Below are 16,839 nucleotides of genomic sequence, written 5' to 3'. Positions count from 1 at the left end.
ACCAGTTTGAGTTCTTTTTTCCTTGTTGGCTGTCTGATAAGTTATGGTTACAGCAAGCAGGAGTTGTGCTTGGGGAAAAAAAAAGTTATGAGATTCCAGAAATTTATGTGTTCCAAACAAAAATTAAACTCAGACTGTAAAGATTTTCAAATAGAGGCACTCCTCATAGGGCAGTAACAGGGTATTCCAGTAGGGTGTTAAAAGGAATTTTTCCCTGTATATAATTCAAATCAGAAATCTGAACTTCAATTTTCATAACTCAGATTCATTCCTTAGCCACCCAATTATTAACAGTTTTGGAGTGACATTTGTTTTTACTTGTTTTGTGAGAGCATATTTCATTTCAAATCTGTTGTGTGTTTCAAGAATTCTTGTTTCCTTGGGAAACTGTTTTCTGGTAGATTATTGACCAACTCTGCAGCTTTCAGTTTGGAAGTTGGATGTCTCCCAAGTTACTGTGGCCTCATCCTCCAAGCTCTGTGGTGAAGCCAGGATGTGCCCAGTGCCCTGTGTGTCTTCATCAAACACCCAACACAGCAGTGGGAGGAGGACTGTGAGGCTTCCAGGTGTTCACACAAATTTAAAACTTGCAGAGATTGTTACTGTAGGGCTCCCTTTGAATTCAGTGGACAGCATCAAGAACCTCAACAAAATAACTCCTTTAAAATTTATATGCAGATGGGATTAATTCTTCTGGAGATACCTTTTGAAGACAGCTTTCCCAACCACTATCCTAAAATATTTGCAGAATTCTTCACCCATCACACACATCTCTTCTCTTTTTTTTCTGCTTTCCTAACCATTTATATTTGGGGGTATTTTTCCATACAATTATGATGCATTCACTTGGACAAAAAGCTACATATAAACATATTGAATGTTAAGTGTATATTGAGCTAAATACCTAACAACAAATGTGCACTATTTATATATTCATAGATATTTGTATCCCACCATTCTCTCTAAAACTGACAAAATCCCTCAAACCAGGGGTGTTTTTCCTCCCACTATACTAATTTAGGTAGAAACTGCTGCTCTTGTTTCATGATACAGACAAGTTGTTATGACTTCTTTCTTTGTTTTACTATCTTCATGAGCTCAAAGAACTAAATTCCATAAAAATTTAGTTTGTTTGGGTTTTTTTTTCTTTATTTTTAATATTATTGATTTTGTTGTCTTTGTTTGCTTTTTTTTAAATATATTGTCTTGTGAGTATGAAATTAACACTGTTCTACTTCTTGGTCTTATATTAGGCAGTGGACTGAATTCTCCTTCAGACCCTGTCTGCAACAGGCTTTAATGCCAGTGTCCACTTTTTAAACAGAGATAAAAAACAAATACTGTTTGAAGGTATTTCAGACACAGCTGATTGCTGAAAACCTTGATCACAATGACAAAAAAAGCTTTTGGATTTATTTTAGCAACTGATTCCATTAAAAGGTTGTCCAACCTAAGTATTTTCCAGGTTTTAATTATTTTTAAAGGATTTCTGGAAAACAGTAATTTAATCTGTACTGGTACCAATTGTAAAGTTTGATGTGAAATTCAAAAAAGGAAATTAAGGCCCTGCCTACCAACAATGTGTAGTTCTAAGTATTTCATGAAGTCTTATGTAGGCTCTGTTTATGCTGCATATAACATTACATATATCATACTTATATAAGCTGCCAGGCCTCAAAATCCCTTGTAGACCATAAGCAGGAGTATTATCTCAATTTTTTACACTTGGAAATTTAAGCATAGAGGCTAATCTGAAGTTCTGTTTAGCATAAAAGCTTTTCATCAAGGTTTTATATTAGCTCCTTCTCTCTAGTGTGTTGGTATTTCTAAAGAATAATACATATATAACACACACAACACTTGCAAGAATGAAAGTTTTCCTTCAGAGAGGCTGAGAAATAAGAAAAAAAAAAAAAGTGATATTTCTAAATCTGGGCAGATGATGTGTGGCAGAATACACATCCAGCATCATATAAATCTCCTTCTCATCTAGAGTGGAATCCTGGATTTTTTCCTTACCCTTCTATTTTAACCAAGCCCTTCCTATTTAATTGTTAAATGCTGGAAGATGTCTTCAGATCTGAAGGTCATCTTGTGAGGAGCTTACTGTCTGAGTAGACAGGGTGAACTGAAGGGCTAAATCCATGTTCCACCTAAATTGGAGCTAAGGTTTCAAAACCCTAATTCCCACTCAATGATCAAGTCTTCCTTATTTCCAGGGAGTCTACCAGAAAAGAAAACCACATTCATCAGGTATCTCCTTACCCAGTACCTGAATTTAATTGCCCAGATATGCTCAGAAGTGCTTGCTGTGCAGTGCTGGAAGGCATCCCTTGCTGAATTTTCTGTTTTTCCATTGTGCTGGGTGTCCAGAGAGACCCCAAGGCTGGGAATGGAAAACCTGGGTGCCTCACAGCTTTGCATGAAGCATCTTGCATGACAATGCCTTTCCATTGCTTCATTTACTTTACTGTGAGAAGAAAAGGCAAAAACAAAAAGGTGGAAATCCCTTGGCTAGCCACTTTCCACTGGCTTTTCTCATAAACTGATTTCAGCCTCATGACTTCCACTAATAGGCATAAATGTTTAGTCTTCAAGATATTCTCACTCAGAACACTCCAACCTCTAAGAATTTTGCATCTAAAGTTGGACTTACTCTGCATTTTGAGGCCATCACTCACACACATTGGGTACAAACTAAGGTGAATTTGCTTTCCCCTCTTCTCCAGTTTCTTTTTTTTCCTCAGGGTTTTCATTTCCAAACGTTCCATAATGCAGTTAGTATTTGACATGGAAATCCTCAAATAAGAATCCCTCAAATCTCATGTCCTGTCATCTGTTATTTTTGGGGGTTATCTGCTGGCATCTCTTAATTTAATGATTTGGAAGAGCTGCTTTTAAGGATGAGCCTTGGGTAGAAATTTGGAAGGGGAGAATGTGGTTAAAGATCTTTAGCCTGAGGGAGTTCAAACCTACACCACAGAACTCCCCAGTTATTCAGGTTTGGAGTATTCAAAGGAACAAAATATCAGATTGGGCAGTGATGAGAAAGCAAGGTCTTTTCAGCAGAGCAAGGAAATACTAATAGGAAAGGACAACAGAGAAGTAAACAGCACAGATTATGAAGCTTAGACAGTGAAAGGATGAAGCTCACTGGTATCCAATCCACATCTCATTGATGTTCTCTTATTTTTTTGCTGTTGAAGTCAGAAGGATCATAATATGCTGATATTTCCCAGTGCTGCTGATTTTCTGCTCAGGCTGCAGCCTTCCTATTACAAATGTGCTGTAACTTGTAAACTACTGATTATGAAACTATGCTATGCTAAAACTAACATGTTAATGCAAAATTTTATCTCTCTGTACTGATTTTTATTAATCCAACATACATGTGTGCCCAAACCAAATTAAAAAAATATGTCTCTAGCTTCATTGATTTACAGTATGAATTACAGACTGTCACAACTCAAATTACTTCAGGGTGTGCAACAGTGCTTGTACTCACAGTTTCATCATTCAGGATTAGTCATTAAGATACTGAGATAATTCTCAAATTTAAATCCCACATGTGTGCTGAGATACTTCTATAGGGTGATGGGTGGTGTAAATTAGGTAAACCCAGAGCAAAGGCTGTAAATCTCCAGGAATTTTGTATGCAGTTAGCAGCATGTAGATCCCTGAATGTGATTAACAGTCTCATGCAATGAGGCAGCTCCTCTAGCTGTCAAGATTTTCACAAAGCAAAACCCAATTACACATAAACAGATCTTGAATTTTCCCTCTGGGCTTGTGTTTCTCTCAGCTATAGATTTTCATTCTTACCTCTTTTTTTCCCCCCCAGAATGTATATTTAATTCATCTAAAGGTTGCCATTTTATTGAGGAATTCAGGCAGCACACTCCCCTGGGTGGCTTTCTTTGGTCATATGTTGTACATGTTAAATTGAATATATTGACAGCCTATTATAGCATGCTTTGTCTTGTAAATTAATATTCAGTTCGTTTTTAATGCATGTCAAATATGGATGATAATCAGTTCTGGTGTTTGTCTTTTAATGTCATGACCACCTCTTACATGAAAGGACATGAAACCTTGTGTAAATGGCTTAGGGTTACTCCCAAGTAAAGCATGTCATTTTATCTCAAAGTGCATAAGTGAGGGTCACAGAGGACAAAGTTCATGTTCTGTAAATCAGGAATCTAACAGTTGCTTCTCTAAATAATGCATGCTCCCTGCATCATCTACAGAAAGAAAGGATAGCTTCTTAAGAGTCAGAAATTTTCTGCAAACCTGTCATTGTTTGGTCAAAGGGACTATCTTGTGAAGGAGCCTATTTCTCCCTAGTGACTCCAGAAAGAATCTGCATTGTCTAGCTCAGATCTCCACAGTTCACTTCTCAGATACACCAGGTAGGATTCTGTTGCTCAGGAAGGCACTCAGGGTCCCTTGAGATGCCCTTGGGTGTCCTTGGGGTGGCAGAGATGGGGCAGAGCCTACAGCCCCAGATTTTTTAAGTTATCAGTATTCAGGGACAGGCTGGCTGGGTTTGGAGCAGCCAGTGTGACAGGTGTCCCTGCCCATGGCTGGAACAACCACCCATTATCAGTGTTAGAAGGGACAATAAGACAACTTAGGGATTCCTTTTTTGGTTGTCTGTGACTGTGACACTTCCGCTGAAACATGCTTGACTGTCTTTAAAATAAAAGATCAATAAATTAACAATGCTGTGTACCCTAAGAAAGTACTTTCTCTGCAAAAAAACCCCTCTGAAATAAACCCCACAGCATTAAAGAAACCATTTAAATACTGGCAGCAAAGAATTTTCTGTTTAGCTGCTCAAATGAATGGATTTCCAAGTAACTTAAATCACATTCTCTATTTGTACAAGTACTTATGCTGAGTTTGAAGGGGCCTTTAATCTAGCAGACACAGGCAGGAAGAGGTCTAGTAATTGCATACTGAAATCAAAAAGTTCAAATTAGGAATAAAGGGGAACTCATTTATTTTTTTAACTGTATAATGAGATATGTTACTGGGGCAAATTAATAAATGTTATTGTAGTGCTTAAATCAAGATCACATGTGCTTATAAAACATACAGCTCAGTTTAACAACACAGAGCTGGGCTTCAGACAGAAATCCCTGGATGAAGTGTGGCCTGTGCTGAGCAGGAACAGACTAGGCAGAGCTTGAATTAGTTGACCATAGTGGTGTCCTATAGTTTTAAAATCCATAATCTCATTAATTTCAAGCAATGCCTAAGATATGCTCATGTAAAAATGAATTTCCTAAAAGTCTTCAATGGGACAAAAAGAATAACAAACACTCTACTAACCACAGAAGAATTACACATCAGGTGAGATATCCTTTTAAATGTAAGTGGCTAAGCATCTTCTTAGCAGTTGCTTATCCATCTGAGAGAGAATTAAACTTTTCATAGGAACATGCTTATGCCAGTTGTCTAATGGACACCTGGAAAATCAGATTAAAATGAGTCTTTAAAACAATGAGCTTTGCTAGCCCTTGAGTTCTAAAGAAGCCCATCAGCAACCAACTTCAGCACAGGCTTGTGATGGGAGAACAGTGCCTTGTGATATACATGATGGAGAAAAATCACATGAAAAGAGCAGCAAGCCTGGATAGTAATCTGTATGTCTATTTTAATGTGACCTCTACCTTGGAGAAGAGGGAATTATGCAGGGAATACAGAGACACTGCCATTACCAATGTAAAAAGCTCTTACCAATGAATCAGCTGGGATAAGTTGTGCTCAGAAAAACCAAAATCATCAGATGTTGCTGCTATCAGGCACCCTACAGTCTGGTCCATTTCTATATGTGTAGTATTTTCTGTCAGCATCAGTAGACTGCATTTTGGAGTGTGGATGCACTGTGAAATAACTATGCATTATATTCATGGTTTTGGATACAGTACTTTCAGATTTTTTGATTTTTATGCTGCAGAATAGTCAAGAATGACACTTTTCTGTAATGGAAATGGGAAAGCAAAAAAGTGGTCTTTTTCACTGCATGCCTTTGGTCTTAAAAACATGTATGTGCAGGAGGGGAAGACTGCATTTGTCACTGTAGCCACATCTGTCATTCTGGTGAGCCTGGGATGCAAAGACAGCACTTCATTTCCTGTTAATACCAGTGGGTTTTCCAGCCATGCAGGAACGTGGCACTCTGCTTTTCAGGACTGCACTAGGAAGACAGCAATTATATTAACTTCATTTTTAATATTTGATTCCTTGCAAATCACAGGGCCACCAAAGATGAAATCCTACTTCAGTACTTTTTTCCCGCAATTTCTGCCAGAAATGTTTTTTTTTTTTGTGTCTCACCTGATTTGATCACAGATTTCCTACTGAGCTCAGGACAGTTGGTAACAAGCCTACAGAAGGAGAAGTAGGCAGCAGACAGGACTTCTGGGGATAGCAAATACTGAACCTTTCTTTGCACACACCTTCCTTGTGATGAGTAAAAATTCACTTCTGTTTGAGCATGTCAGAAGTTTTACCAGTTTTGTTCATCACAAACCATGCACAAGAGTCACAGCTTCGCCACTTTGCTAATTTTGTTCATTTTGCTAATTTCCAACATCTGGTTCTGGTCATGCAGATGTGAGCTGTAGGTCTAAACTAAGTCAGATATATTCACTCCAAAATTCCCAAGGTACAGATGAAAATTTTTATTCTAAACAATACCTTTGGAACTTAAGATCCTGGAAGATGTCAAGTGAGGATCCATACATGTCTTTGGAATTATAAATTCCAGGGAAGCTAATAGGAACTAGCTGTCAAAATGCCACATGTGTTTGGGCTGTATGAAAGTATAGTTTTCAGATTATTAGGTTCTCAATGATGGTGAAAGATTTTCTTTTTCTCTTTGAAGCTGGGCAAATGGTTGTATTCTTTGCTCTAGATGAGTATTTCATCTGTCCATGGTTTTTAATTGCTTTTGAATTGCTCCCTGCCAGTTTTCACTATCCTTAATTCAAATATGGCTTGAAAAATATTTATAAAGAACTCAATCCATCATCAGACAGTTTCTAAAGGTAAGTCCACATGGCTTGCTGTGATACAGACCTAATAACTGGCTTTTCAACCTGCAATAAATGTTCTTTTCCCTGTCCTCTTCTGATTGCTCCATAATTAACACTAGGGAGACACCAGATTTAACTATCTGACAGATATTTATTTAAAATACCTTCTGCTGAATATATTAACATTTCTGTATCTACTTTTTTTAAGCAGCTTTGAGTTCTGCAATAAAATCAGATCCAGAGTTTGGTTATGTTAATAGCCTTGCATGGTGGTATAGATCAATTTGGAAAAAGCAATGAATCAGTCATCTGAAATATAATTGTATGTGTTTACACTGTAGAAATGTTTTTAGCATAAAAACACAATAGAAACATATGAGTCACATCAATATCACTTAAGCTGGATAAATGGTGAGAGGAAGTTTGCTGGAAAGGAGGATTTAATGCTCTCCACATACGTGAATATTTATGCATTAACTGAGTCCTTCTCCTGAGACTCTCCAAAAAGGCAGGACTGAAAACAGCTGCTACCTATGGAAATCACTGGTTAGTGAATGCAGTTGTGCCACTCAAGAAGAAGGCTAAGTGCATGAAGATAGTTTTATTGCTGACTCCTCTGCTAGAAGAGCCTTTGTGTCCATTCTTTGTGCAGATTTAATTGACTCAAAGAATCACAGAACATCCTGAGTTGCAAGAGATCTACATGTATTTACACACAAGAAGATGCAGCTGGACTAGAAAAATCTCTTATGGATATGTTCTAATGTTATTATCACAATATCTAGGTAGTTTCAAATCAAACCTTAAGGACTCTGATTAAGATCTGCTATTCACTGTTCAACTTCTCCTAGGAAAGAATTGACTGTGACATGTATTGCATTGCTTTGAGAGGGTTTTATTTTGTTTGGGTTTTGTTTTCAGCATATATGCTGGGGTCTGACAAGATGAACACTGTTTTCAAAAATAGCCAAGTTGCAGATGGAGGAAATGATTTGTTTGTGGTATTCTCTATCAAAGAATGTCACAGATAGATGGGTTTTACTCAAATATTGGAGTTTTCACCCAGTTCTCTGATTTAGCTGGGTAATAAGTGTATACTCAGGCAGCAAGACAGCTTGCTGTTGGCTACATGTGTCATGCTCAAAAGTACAGAGGGATCCCAACAAAGCCACTTGTAATTTACACTCACTAAATTGGATACAGATCCACCTTTTTTTTCCAACAGTAGCCTAGAATAACAAAGGTTTTGGGAAGAATGCCTGGTTTTGGTTGAACATTTCTTCTTGCTGGCTATCTGCCACCACAAACACAGAGGGGATATAATAACAGTCATTTGGAGTTCTGTAAACCTTGTCATCTGAGGACCTCAGAACACTTTCCAAGTGTTAATTAAATCCTCACAACACCCATGTAGCCATGCATAGCAGATTCCAGGTTGCTGGGCTCTGCCTGTGACCTCAGTGGCTCACTGGCTGCTGCCCTGGGAGGCTTCAGACCCTTCTGCACCACAGACACAATTCCATCTCTGCCACTGCTCTGCCAAACCAGGCTCTGGTACTGTGCTTTCCACCTAACTCCTTCAAAACAAAATTAGAGGAATTTTTCAGGCAAGCTGAACCCCAAGACTAATTGCAGTGGAGTTTTAAAGCATGTGAACTTGTTTTCTGAGGATAATGTTTTATTAGCAGCTTCAGAGACAGCAGCTTAAAAAACCACTCAGGTCAGTACAGAGAGAAATTGTTCCTTAGCACTGAAAAAGAACACAATACCTCCCCATGTTGCTGACTCCAAGCAATAAAAAATCATGAGTTCACTCCAAAAAGTTCTTTTAATAGTCTTTTTGTCTGCAGGCTTTTTGCTCCCTTCCCAGTCTTGAGATATTACAGTTTTAAAGTTTCTTGAGGTGAGAAAAGATTTTTTCCCACAACCATAAAGAAATGAAAACAGATATTCTTTTCAAGTCACTGGAGTCATTAAGCTAGGGGAAAAAAAATCAAATATTGCAAGACCTGATATAAAACCATGAGAGTTAACAGAGTTGCTTGTTTACCTCTTTAACACAACATTATTTTCTCTTGTCAGTTCTGAAAAAGCTCTCAGGCTCAACCCCTGTGCAGAAAGAGCTCTTACTGCACTCTAATAAACATCTCACAATGTGTCTTTCAATTTACCTATGATGATCTCAAACAAAATTCCATCTGAATTCTGGTTTAATTTCTTCCCCCCTCCTGTGCATATTTCTTTAATTTGCTCTGTGTGTAGATAAGCCCTGCACTGTGCCCTGTGGAGACACAGGGGTGTCCCCAGCAGGGCAGCTGGACCCAGATGCTCTTCAGGTCCCTCCCAGCCCCAGCACCCTCTGGCTCTGTGGCTGCAGCACACACAGAGCTGTGTGTGTGTTCTCAGTTCTGACCATCCCAGGTTCAGACCCCAGTAAGTCACCCATGGAGACAAGTGTCATGTCCAGATAACAGTAAATATTCTCCAGGCACCTTCTGGTTCCTTTTCTCTGAAATGTCAATGTACAATGTTTTATCATACCAATAGTGCACTCTGGAAGACCAATAACTCCTGTCTACCTTGTGACCACAGAGGAAACTGCACAGTGTTCTCCTACTGTGTGGGAGACAATACAAGAAGCAGTTTTAAAATGGATCATTTGGATGCCATAACAGCCCCAAAGCAGTAGCTTAGAGCTCATTTTCCCTGCCAAGAAAATTCTTCAGGCTGTATTGCACATGAAAATCATAATGATATTTCTTCTGTGTTCAGCAGAAATCTGTGCAAACTGAAGGGGGTCTGAAATACTCTTCTATTCCATTTTATAACTCAAGACAAACCAAATAACAAACTACATTTCCAGAAATTGCTTTCTCTGACATTGTTGTGATGAATAAGCTTCAACAGTGTCACATTCAGCACCTTCCTAGGTTTATAATTAGTCATACACCACTAAAATATGTGTTGTCTAGAAGCAAATATTACTTTCTTTGTATTGTCTCTTGGTGATTGGCATGAAAGTTATGAAAGTCTCATTGGGTAACACACTATAACACCTAAACATCTTGATTTCCTTTTAAGTTTTAATACAATTCTCAATTCGTGGTGTCACATTTTTGGCTATGGCAAGGTCTTCCAAACTGTCTTAGACAAAGTTGCAGGAAATTTTAGTCGTGATGTTTTTCCCAGGGAAGTTTTTCCTGGAAAACCCCAGTTCCATTCACTGTTACACTACATCTAACTCAGTATCTGAGAGCCTTCCAGCAGGCTGCAATAAAACCAATTTTTCTGTATGTTTTGGGTTCACCCCTCTCAGACTTACAGGTGTATGCAGTAGAATGCTTTGTAGAAAAAAATATTTACATCATATATTTGTTATTGGGGCAAGTTCAAAGAAACATACTCTGCACATGGGATGGTTCTTGCCCCTGTGGGATTGTTATTCAGATATTAAGCATTAATGAATGTCCATCTAATTGATGCATCCCCCAGGTGTAGATTTTCACACTTACTCCATAATTAGTAATCAGTCTTTCTTCTAGCATCTTCTGTTGGTCACTATCTTTTAAATAGTGATCCTCAAACAAGCTAAACAGCTCCTAATTTCTTCTCCTAAGGCAGCCCCAGATGTGCTTTCCATCACCCTTTTCCCTTACCCAGCTTATGACAGGCCAAGTGGTAAATCCTGCTTTTCCCTGTCACTCTGCAGAGCTCTGACCTCATCCTTCCTATTTGTTCCTTCTTCTGAACATCCTTAAGGAGCTGCAAGGCCCAGCTGCTGAAAACAGCACCTACAATATCTCCCACTTCATTTTTCTCTAGGAACTATTTAGTAAAAACATACTCATCTAGGTACTTACAAATGTTAGCATAAATTCACCCAGCAGAAATTGTGCCAAAACTATCTAGATGCCACCCACTGGCATGGGAAGGCTTGGGGGGGAAGGGGAAGGAGTTAAAAGCAGATTTTTTGACTTTTTGTACTTTTTGACATTGCTTTATGTGATGTTCTCACAATAGAAAAGGGAAGAGGCAAAATAATTTGAGTTATTTGTCAACAGTAATTTCTTATCAAATTAGAGTGAGGTAAAAAGCAGTTTTCAGGGAGTTCTGCTCTGCTTTAGATTGCATTGGGAGTCTCCATTAAAACCTCAGCAAAGGAGTAAAGGCTGTCCACTGAAACCACAGATGACACAGCTCCCAGAGGGACAGAAACCACTCTGAAGGACAATATAACACTTAAAAAATTCTCAATTGCAATTCTTTGGCTGGCTTTAGTTCTTCTGGAAAGATCCCAAAGAGTAATGATGGCAATGTATAAATTTTTTTCAGGTTTATTTTACCTAAACCCAAGAATTCTAAGGGGATGTGGAAAGTTTTAAAGGGATTAAAGTCCTTAGAGACAGAAGCTGATTCAGTGGACAGAATAAGGCAGCCCAGGCTAACAGTGTTATGGCCCAGATCCAAAAGATAGTCAGGAATCTGACAGACTGACAAACTGGTGACCCTCTGTAAGTCTAGGTCAGTACTAGGAACTTATTTAAGTCTCTTCTGTTCATTGTAGCATCAGAACTGCATCACTGTCCTTGGTTCCATTTCATGTCCCAAGAGTAAAAGCAGATAATTCCTCTTCTCCTAACCTATCACAAGAGTGTGCAGGCTAGAAAGGCCATGAGTGAAACAATGGATCTAGTAAATACAGTCTATAAACCAATATATAGGTCTCTTGACAACTTTACACCACTTTTCAACTTTGATCATAATTTAAAAGGTGGCTCTTATGTGTATGATGACTGCTTTCCTTTCAAAGCCTTGTTTCTCATGAAAAAGATGTCTTTGAAGCTAACAGCCATCAGGGAATTGCATTAATGCTATATTGACTCAGCCTTCATCCTTCCAAGGTGTATAAATTGAGTTGCATGCAGGCAGATATATGATGAGACCTTTCAAAGGAGATATCTGTGCTCGTTATCATCACGATTACTCCATGTGTCCCAAAAAGGCATCATTGTGGGACATAGCAAAGCACAGAAATGAGGGACTTGGGAGATCAGGCTGATGCTCTGGTCATGACCTTGGACATGTAATTTTCCCTTCCTGTGCCTCAGTTTCTGCTTTTATAAATTAAAGATAATGATACTTTGCAGACTGCATTAGTATCTGCAGATGAAAAGCATTGCCTGAGAGACAGCTATTGCTATTATCTTTATAGATGTTTTATTTGGGCAAAATATTTTCCACCCCTAACTGCCAAGAGCTTGCAACTTCAAACAGGGAGCAGAAAGCTTTATGCTCTTTCTAGAGAAGCAGACACACAAATCAAGCACAATTCCTTTGGTCACAATGGAAATTTGTAGCTAAATTGAGGATCCAATTTGCAAGTCAGTGTTTTAAGCATTGGCTTTTTCAGGTGTTCTCCCTGGACATTAAAGATTTAGTGGGAGTTTTCATGAGAGTGGATTTGTGCCAATATCCATGGCTGGAATTTCTTCCTTCCTCTCAAGTTATGCAGAAAACTGTTTGCTGATAGTTTGCTGGCCTGCCTGACACCCCAGAGGTGACCACAGAAGAGTAAAGCTGCACAGGTTGTAAATTACACAGACCCTGTCATGCTTTGAAACAACAATCAAAATCTTGTACAGCTTTTCCAACCATTTATTTGAATGGAAAGTGCACAAGAAAGAAATTCAGTACCTGCTGTAATGTGCCAGGGGTTTAGCAAAGCCTCAGGGACAAAGCATGGCCATTCAGATGAGAGGGAAGATCACATTCTGAAACTGGGTCAATAGACTGGGGTATAAATCATCCCTGTTTTGCACAGAAGCATCCTTTCATTGTCACTCTGACTGAGGGACAAATCTGGCTCAGTGTAGTAATTGTACATTTAACTGCTGTGATAACCACATGGCACCCCTTTCCTCTTGGCTGCACTTTCACCTCACCACCTCTTTCTCCTCACATCCTTGTTGCTGAACTTCTTTTCCTCCATATTTCACTCCCCAGTGCTGTTGTCCCTTTGAAATGTAGTGGGCCAAGCACCAGAATAACCGAAGTCTGGAGAATATCACTGATGCTGAAGTATCAGTACAGCTCCTCCACAGATTAAGCCAAGACTGGGGGGCTCAGATTTCTCACTGTTTCAGGCTGCTGATGTGTGTGAATTCCAACAGACTGAATATCACCAAATGCTTGATTTGCAAGGAAGGTTACATTCTCTTTGAAGGCTTAGGTCCTGGAGGTCAGGTAAATATAGTAGGTAAGTGGATGTCAGCCAGGAACTCCAGATGGGCTCCAGTGCAGGCTGGGGGTCCAGCTGCCCAGGAGCCCTTGTGGCCAAGAAGGCCAGTGGCATCCTGAGTGCACCAGGAAGAGCATTGCCAGCAGGCTGAGGGAGGTGACACTTCTCCTCTCCTCAGCCCTGGAGAGGCCACAGCTGGAGTGCTCTGTCCAGTTCTGGGCTCCTCAGGACAAGAGAGACATGGAGCTCCTGGAGCAGGTGCAGGGGAGGGAGACAAAGGTGATGAAGGGACTGGAGCCTCTCTGTGATCAGGAAAGGCTGAGGGAGGGAGGACTGCTCAAACTAACAAGGAGACAGCTGAGAAGGGATCTCATCCATGTCTGTCAGTGTCTGCAGTGAGGTGCCAGAGGATGGATCCAGGCTCTGCTCAGTGGTGCTGAGCAATTGGATAAGATGCAAAGGGCAGAAAGTTTGCCCAGGAAGAAACTGATGCCCAGGAAGTTCCACCTGAACATGAGGAAGAATTTCTGTCCTGGGCAGTGACCAAGCACTGAAGCAGATTGTCCAGAGAGGCTGTGGACTCTCCCTCACTGGAGATATTCCAGAGCTGTCTGGGCACAGCCCTGTGCTGTGTGCTCTGGGATGACCCTGATGGAGCTGGGAGGTTGGACCAGATGAACCTGTGCTCCCTTCCAGCCTCACCCATTCTGGGGTTCTGTGATTCTTTAGAGATCTAGACAGCTGAGAGAAGGAAGTCTAGGTGAAATACCTTTCTTCTTGGGGCAGGTGGGGCTAGTTTTCAGATGATCTGCCTGAAACATGTATTCTCATTTTATTGCTAAAAGCTGTGTGTACATCCAGTATAAATATAAGTAGTGTCCTTGAGGTCCTTTAAATAAACAAAACATAGTAATAATAAAACAAAACCCACTTGTTTTGGCACAGTTACAAAATGAACAGGAAGGATTAAAAAGTATTTACAGGCTTTTAATAACACAATGTTGCAATTTAGGTTTCCTTTACGAAATAGTGCCCAGTATCTACTATCTCATGATAAATAGAAGCTGTATCTCATGACACTTGTGAACAATGGGTGAAATGGATATTAGAAAAATCTCATTTATCTTCTGCTTTATTCTGTGATAGAGGTCCTTGTCACCATGGCTATTATGTGACTAGCCCCAGAAAGGCCACGTCATTAGTTTTCTTTATCAAGATAGCAAGGTCTCCTTTAAAGGGACAGCACTTAGATTTTAGATTCAAATAGAAAATAGATTTCATTGTGTGAATGTTCTGTTTTCACTGCTTGAATACATAGGTTATTTCCACAGCTGTCAACCAGATGAAATTAACACTCCTGTGATGAGGAAGGTGTTGCTGAAACAGAAACAGAAAAAAAAAATGGAATTTTATGAGCAGTTTGCTTGTATTATTTTCATACATCTCTTTAGAACATGTGGCATTTATTAGTTAAAAAAAAACACACGATGGGGAAAAAAATAAATGAAAGCAACTTTCTGTATATTCTGTAAATCTATTTTTCCTTTTGTCTTTTCCACTCACAAATACATCTTCCTCTTGTCTGACAACCACTTTGAAAATATTTCTCTATTGCCACCAAAGCAACCGTGTGAGTGTCAACAAATCAGTAATGATTTAGAATATGTCAAAGGGGATTCAACATTTTTGTCTCTTTTCAAAAATCTTAATGACAGGTAGATAAATTTGGACAACACCATCTCTATTGTTTCTCTGAGTTTTGATGGGCATTTTTCATTGAACAAAAGAACTTGCTCCCCTTCTGCAGCAGGCAAGGCAGGGGAAGAATAGCTGCAAAATCTGATACTGCCACATAGTTGTATTAATCATGTCTAGTTCTCTGCCTAATTAAGAATATTTTGGATTTAATGATATAGAAGATCAATGATTACAAAATAATGTTGTTTTTTCCTTTGTCCTGAATGTTGATATAATAGCAATTAACTCTGAGGATACTCTCCTAGCTTTAAATAGGTGATTAAAAGCACCCTCTCATTTGTTAACTCAGTAGAGAAGATTCTTAGAGGTAAAAGGACACTGGGTCTGTCAATACTTTTAGCTTACTGCATAAATCCTAAAGACTTCTTCAACTGCATTCTAAATTAGGATAAAATTTTAAAATGCAAAAAATAATTGCATTAATACAACATTAATGTTAGAGATTTTATGGCACGATCAGGAAATTAAAAAGATAAGGCTCCCTCAGTAATAATCTTATCAAGTATGTGCATTCAATAAGTAACCTGAGTGATGGCTGCATCTGAATACATTGAAAATATCCTCAAAATAATGTGCCAACTACATTTGCTAGGAATTGATTGAGGAGGCTGAAAACCCTATCTGTCTTGTAGTTATCATCTTGCAAATTAAAGAATTGTAATGACATCGTGTTTTTTTCCTTGAAGTTGTTGTATGTCCTACTACAAATCCTCTGACACAGGCTTATCTATGTGTAATGCCCACTAAAGAACAGGAGCACTCATGTTCCAGAAGTTTGCTACAGAACTACCAGGAAAGTAGAGGGTGGTACTTCAAAGAATTTGCCAGTTTAACATCAGAGGCAGAAGACACCAGAAAAGGAAGATAAAATAAATCACCACAGTGGATGGATAGTCATGGACACTGAGCCCCTCCTGCCTGGAATCCCTTGGACAAGGGACCTGCAGACTCTGTGATTGAACCACCAGAGCAGAACTCCTTGTTGGGCTGTTTATGCCTAAAGTGAATTTGTGCCCCTTCAATGCCAGTTTTTGTTACTCCTCTACTATGGGTGATTCTCCTTTTGGAATTTGCTCAGTGCCCAGGAAATAAAGAAATCTGAGACAGGAATGGAAAACTGAGATTTCTCTAGCACTTCCTTTCTCAGTCTATTCCACCTTTCTAGTCAAGCAGATGTTTTCTCTAGGTGATTCTTCAATTGTAGGGCTCTTAAAAGTCACATTCCTATTTCACTGGAATACAGTCTACCCTTGAATATATTTTGTGCCAGAAAATGCTCTGTCACATCAGTAACACATTTCACATTTATTACTACACTGTGTTGGTCAGCATGTCATTAGTGAAGGGTCCACATGAGCTGAAGAAATTAAGGAATCACTTGAACTTATAATCATTTTTAATTCCTAATGGAATTTTCCTTCAAGGCTCTGAATATTAGTTTTGGCTCAGGCCAAAGCCACAACACCAGCAAAAGACAAGACCTTTTAGGAGCTCTAGTCTAAACACATAAAGCAAAGTGGGGAATAAATCTCTGAAGGTGGAATACAGATGTGGAAAGATGAGGGGAATAGCCTAACAAGTAAAGATGATGACAAATCTGGGAATAGAATCAACTCCACAAACTTCCAGGTCAGGCCATAATCCAGCAGGTTTGCTGGGTGGCCATACTGGAACCTATTCAATTTGTTATCTAACACAAGAAGATCAAGAATGGGGGAAAAAAAAAATAAATGTGTGTTTAAAACCATTTGTTTGAAATAATAATGCCATTTCAGGGGGGAGAATGTTTTAAAAGTCATT

The sequence above is a fragment of the Oenanthe melanoleuca genome, chromosome 1A (genome assembly GCF_029582105.1).
Source record: "Oenanthe melanoleuca isolate GR-GAL-2019-014 chromosome 1A, OMel1.0, whole genome shotgun sequence".
Classification (NCBI taxonomy): domain Eukaryota; kingdom Metazoa; phylum Chordata; class Aves; order Passeriformes; family Muscicapidae; genus Oenanthe; species Oenanthe melanoleuca.
This window is presented reverse-complemented; position numbering follows the sequence as displayed.